The following is a 3,264-nucleotide window of genomic DNA, read 5'->3' on the forward strand; positions in this document are numbered from 1 at the left end:
AAAGATTAAATGTATTTCATCAGGTTTGTCAACAAACTTTTGTTTTGTTTTTTGTTTTTGTTTTTTCGAGACAGGGTTTCTCTGTATAGCCCTGACTGTCCTGGAACTCACTTTGTAGACCAGGCTGGCTTCGAACTCAGAAATCCACCTGTCTCTGCCTCCCAAATGTTGGGATTAAAGGCATGCGCCACCACTGCCCGGCAACAAATTTCTTTTCCCACTAAATCATCTAGTCTTAATCCAGACAGTGGATTATAGCAGTGGAAAATAGAATAAGATCACACATACACATGCACACACATCCACACACAGAAACACATATACACACATACACATACAGAGACGCATACACAGAGAGACATATATACAGATACACACATAACACACACACCATTCTCTAATTTTTTCACACTTAATAGTTGGACATTCAGCCAGGTGGTGGTGGCATATTCCTTTAATCCCAGCACTTGGGAGGCAGAGGCAGGCAGAACTTCTGAGTTCGAGGCCAGCCTGGTTCTACAGAGTGAGTTCCAGGACAGCCAGGGCTATACAGAGAAACCCTGTTTCGAAAAAAAGAAAAAAAAAAAGTTAGACTTTCATCCATGAGAACATGAATAAGTCAGTTTCAGCTTCAGCCTCTCTCTTCCTCCCCCCTCTCCCTCCCTCCCTCCCCCCTGCCTCCCTCTCTCTCTCTTCCTCCCCCTCCCCAGGGTTTTGCTATGTAGCGGAGGCTGACCTTGAACTTGGGTCCTTCTGCTTTGGGCTTCAGGTCTCAGAGTGCTGGGACTGCAGGCTTTGGCTGGGTGGATAGAGGATTGGGGAGGAGAGAGTGAGAACCAGAGGTGGCCCTCTGGGGCAATCAAGTGAGCAGAGAGAGAGAGCATCTGAGTTGGTTCAGGAAGTCTGGGCAGTGCTTGTGGGGTGGCTAGGGGAGGCACGCTCCCAGGCAAGGCATGGGGTGGCAGAAGCTGATCGAGCAGCAGGTGTGTCCACATTCTGATAACAGTGACACGAAGGTGCCAGAATGCATTATCTGGCGCTCTGTAGGACTGAGGCTCATCTCTGCTTCTGAGGTGGTGTTTCCCTTCCCTCCTCCCCCTCCCCACTTCCCTTCTCCTCCTCCTCCTCCTACTCCCCCCCCCCTTTTTTTTAAATAAAAATAACTATGAAGAGTTCAAGATGCCTTTCTTTCAAGACATCTCAGCACTTAGGTCCCAGCAGCACATCGGTGGCAAAGAATGTCCCCTGTCACTGTGGCTGCTTGCCTTTATTTGAAGTGTCTGGCTGAGCTATCTCCCGGTGACATGCTTCTTTCAGAGTGAATTATTCATCCCCCACAAGCCCTGTCTCCCCCAGCCTGGACTCTGTTCGTCCCTGCAGGTGTGAAGACAGGCTCGGCCTTTGTGTGCTAGGCGCTTGTCCCCCTCCCGCCATCCCCCTCTTGGATCCCCTCCAGGCCTGTCAAGACTCTCCTCGCTCTGGGCTCTGCGGTGTGCAGGGCTGACGGCCCCTGTCATCGAGGCGAAGCCGTGCAGCCTCCAGCCCGCCTCTAATCTCCCCCTTCACAAAGGGCAGCTCTGTCACTCAGGGGGACAGCAGGCGGACCTGGATCGGGGGGCCATGTGATATTAGAGGAGGCAGCCCTGCAGAGGCAACCGTGGCCTTCCACACAGTGGGCTGGTAGGCAGGGGGGCTAGACAAGTCATGGAGAGCAGAGCCATCCTGAATCATCCAAGTCAAGGAGCCGAGGTGAGTTTGGATGTGCCACAGAAGGAAGCCGACCTCAGTTGCGCAGGGAGACCCTCTCAGGTTATCCTCTGAAAGCTAAGGAGAACCCTAACAGAGGGTCAGCCACCTTAACCTCACCAGACACCAACATCCTCCAGGGCTGCCTCTGGGTCAGTGGTGAAAAACAGTGGATATGGGGAGGCAGGGGCAGAATGAACAATGAGTACCCAGGTACCTGGAGATAAGTGACATTGTCCCTTAGAGCCCATCTCTCCTTCCCATGGGGAAGCACAAACCAGCTGCCCAGGGAAGACCAGAAGCTGCGTCCAGCAGGTGTCTACTGTCTGCACTGGGGCGATGTCACAGTGGGAAAGCTGGGCCCATAGGCACGGTGACCCCTGCAGACAGATTTCTTCCACCTGCCCAGTATGCGGATGTTTGTTACCAGAGTTACTAATAGAGCGACATGCAGTGGGCTGGGGAGATGGCTCAAAGGTTAAGAGCACTGACTGTTCTTCCAAAGGTCCTGAGTTCAATTCCCAGCAACCACATGGTGGCTCACGACCATCTGTAATGAGATCTGACGCCCTCTTCTGGTGTGTCTGAAGACAGCTCAAGGCCATGCCAGGCTGGTGTTGGGCAGTTGGCCTACAGATGGTAGAATAGAAGGTGTAGAGAAGAAAGTTCCGTGGCACTGGAGCACACAGGCCAGCAACACTAAGTTGTGTCTATTCTATGGAGACTTTTAGGCTTAAGAACTCAGGGACCCAGAGCATGTCTACCGGCAACCTAAGTCATTAGTCATTCTCAGCCACAGTCCCCTTCCTTCCTCTCTTCCTTCCTTCCTTCCTTCTTCCTTCCTTCTTCCTTCCTTCCTCACTTCCTTCCTCCCTCCCTCCTTCCTTTTCTTCCTTCCTTCCTCCCTCCTTCCCTCCCTCCCTTCCTCACTTCCTTCCTCCCTTCCTTCTTTCCTTCCTCTGTTCTTTCCTTCCCTCTTCTCCTTCCCTCCCTCCCTTCCTTCCTTCCTTCCTTCCTTCCTTCCTTCCTCCCTCTTCTCTCTCCTCCTTTTCGTGCTTTTAGCTTTTTGAGACGCTGTAGCCTGGGCTGGACTAGAAGTCACTGTGTAACCCAGGTTGGCCTCAAACTCAACCTTCCGAGTGCTGAAATTCCAGTTGGGAAGGGGCTACTCCTGCCGTTTCTTCTGTAGAATGAATCCCCAGCATCAATCATATGAAAATAAAAGGATTGTGTGTTGCTATCTGCCTAAGCTGGATACAGAAAGAGCATCTCTAGTGAAAGAGACGATGCCATCACAGGACTTTTGTTGATGTTTTTTGCTTCTGTACCGTGTGGCTAACCTTTCCCCTGGTTAGGCTGCCTCAGAGAGCAGCTGAAATGACTGAAGCAAGCAGGCAGGGGCTCCCAGAGCCCATGCCCAGCACTCATGAGACAGGCAGTGGCTCCAGCTGAAGGCCCTGGGGGCACTGGTCCCTGAAACAGGGGGCTCCTCCTGAGAACCCCTCCCCCAGTCAGAAG

At 52.3% G+C, this 3,264-nt stretch overlaps 1 long non-coding RNA gene across 1 annotated transcript; it reads right to left on the reverse strand.

The window, feature by feature from the left end:
- Window positions 1–516: 516 nt before the first annotated feature.
- On the reverse strand, window positions 517–2,028 carry LOC116098229. The gene is made up of 3 exons (XR_004121749.1): window positions 1,964–2,028; window positions 737–799; window positions 517–560 (listed from the first exon to the last, which is right to left on the reverse strand). It is a non-coding gene; the product is annotated as an uncharacterized LOC116098229 (long non-coding RNA).
- Between the last annotated feature and the right edge of the window lie 1,236 nt (window positions 2,029–3,264).

This window comes from Mastomys coucha, unplaced genomic scaffold (assembly GCF_008632895.1).
Source record: "Mastomys coucha isolate ucsf_1 unplaced genomic scaffold, UCSF_Mcou_1 pScaffold20, whole genome shotgun sequence".
NCBI lineage: Eukaryota > Metazoa > Chordata > Mammalia > Rodentia > Muridae > Mastomys > Mastomys coucha.